This window comes from Peromyscus eremicus, chromosome 7, assembly GCF_949786415.1.
Source record: "Peromyscus eremicus chromosome 7, PerEre_H2_v1, whole genome shotgun sequence".
Lineage (NCBI taxonomy): Eukaryota > Metazoa > Chordata > Mammalia > Rodentia > Cricetidae > Peromyscus > Peromyscus eremicus.
The window spans coordinates 33,033,282-33,035,577 of record NC_081422.1 but is presented as its reverse complement, the minus strand read 5'-3'; the positions used below and the strand labels follow the sequence as shown (position 1 = coordinate 33,035,577).

At 47.0% G+C, this 2,296-nt stretch overlaps 1 long non-coding RNA gene across 1 annotated transcript; it reads right to left on the bottom strand.

Annotated features, from left to right (window-relative positions):
- Positions 1-297: 297 nt before the first annotated feature.
- Positions 298-2,017, bottom strand: LOC131914183 (uncharacterized). Its single transcript, XR_009380095.1, has 2 exons — positions 1,941-2,017; positions 298-1,402 (listed from the first exon to the last, which is right to left on the bottom strand). It is a non-coding gene; the product is annotated as an uncharacterized LOC131914183 (long non-coding RNA).
- Between the last annotated feature and the right edge of the window lie 279 nt (positions 2,018-2,296).

Below are 2,296 nucleotides of genomic sequence, written 5' to 3'. Positions count from 1 at the left end.
TCCTTGTATCTCCTGTCTCTATCATTCCATCCTTAGGGTGGTTGAGAACCCGTTGAAGCCCTGCAGGTGGGGCAGAGGAACCCAAACTTACACAATTCCTATAAGCCCATATTGAAATGCAGTATTCTCAATCTAACCATTAACACTTTGAAAACTTTTAGCAAAACATCCAAAAGCAGTTTCTTAATAAAACTCTTTACACTTTAAAAGTAGTCTTAGTCTACCCCATTTGCATTTCTTACTAACATGACATTAATCCATGCAAACAATTTTTTAAATTAAATAAACTAAGGAATATTAACTCTTCCTTTTCTTTATAATTTTTAAAGCAAAATCTCAAGCCTAGTTAGAAAACCCAAACTTTTCTGTTTAAACAGTTCGATTTGTAACACAAAACCAGTTCCATAAGTAATTCCATTTTTACATAAACAGTTCCACAAAACAATTGCATTTTTAACACAGAACAATTCATGAATCACCAGCATATATGCATACACAAAACTGCATCTTGAATCAAGGTAGAAACAATAAATTTCTTCATTTAAACAGTTCCATTTTTAACACAAATAATTCCAGAAAACAGTTCCCAGGTCATTACTATAAGTAAACTCAAAATTGTCCCATTGCAATGAAATCTATTGTTCATTTCATTAAGTCCCAAAATTCAAATGATAAATTCTGGTACTAGCCTTCCAAATATGAAGAAATCCATAACAAAAGTCTTTTTGTAGTTTTATCTCATTATTTTGTTTAAAAAGTTCAAAAAAAGTAAATTCTGGTATCAGGCTTTTACTTCCAAACATGAAGAGACATTTTACAACCAAAACTTTTTGCAGTTAACAATTTTAGTTCAAACAAGTGTCTCTGCAACTTTTGTTCTCACGGACAGAGACCTTTCTAGGTACAGTAGTATTCTATTTCCCTTTTCAGGTCTTGGATTGTTTCCTTCATTTGTTTCATTGCTTTTTCTTGATTTTCTTTCAGTAACTTATTGTTTTCTTGCAGGACTTTACTGTTTTCTTCTAATTTGTTTGTCCTTTCCTCTAGTTGTTTACAGTGTTCTTCCCATTTTTTTGTCTTTTCCTCTACACAAGCCTCTATCTTCTTCATGACGTCATTCATAAGGCTGTTTTCTTCCAATTTTTGATGTTCAGGTCTAGATGTTGGAGGAGGGCTAGGTTCTGGTGATGCTGTATTGCTCTTCATTTTGTTGTATGTATTTCTGCCTTGACATCTGCCCATCTCCTTGTGGTTCGTTCTTGGTCTTATCAGCACACTTGGTTCAGACAGAGCTGACAGATTCAGGAAGCCTCTCTCTCTTGTCCAGATGGGAGCTCTCTTGTCCAAATGGGAACTCCGGGGCAGGATGGGAGCTCTTGTCCAGAAGCTCTCTGGTCTCTCTCTGTCCAGAAGGGAAGTCTGGGGCAGGATGGGAGCTGGGGGGCCAGCCTCTAAGTCTCAGGAAGAGGCTGGGGTCTCGGGTGGATGGGCATGGGGGCAGGGCGTGGAGATTGCAGGGTCTGCCAGAGGTCCCGGAGAAGGGGATCCTTCCCGGTGGAGCTAGAAGGGAACCTGCCCAGTGGCCAGAACCCAGGGGCAAGTTGGGCAGGTCTTCCCTGGAGTGGCTGGTGCCCAGGGATGGTGTCCGGGCTGAGCCAGGACACTCACCTCTGTCCTGAAGGGAAGTCCAGGGCAGGATGGGAGCTGGGGGCCGGCCGGCCTCTAAGTCTCAGGAAGTGACTGTGGTCTCGGGCGGATGGGCGTGGGGGCAGGGCGTGGAGATTGCAGGGTCTGCCAGAGGTCTTGGAGAAGGGGATCCTTCCTGGATGGGGATAGAAGGGAACCTTCCCAGTGGCCAGAACCTGGGGCCAAGTTGGGCAGGTCTTCCCCAGAGTGGCTGGTGCCCAGGGATGGGGTCCGGGCTGAGGCAGGGCACTCACCTCTGTCCAGAAGGGAAGTCCAGGGCAGGATGGGAGCTGGGGGCTGGCCTCCAAGTCCCAGGAAGTGGCTGAGGTCTTAGGCGGATGGGCGTGGGGGCAGGGCGTGGAGATAGCAGGGTTTGCTGGGGGTCCAGGAGAAGGGGATCCTTCCCGGCGGGGCTAGAAGGGAACCTGCCCGGTGGCCAGAACCCGGGGGCAAGTTGGGCAGGTCTTCCCTGGAGTGGCTGGTGCCCAGGGATGGGGTCCGGGCTGAGGCAGGGCACTCACCTCTGTCCAGAAGGGAAGTCCGGGGCAGGATGGGAGCTGGGGGGCTGGCCTCTAAGTCTCAGAAAGTGACTGGGGTCTCGGGCGGCTGG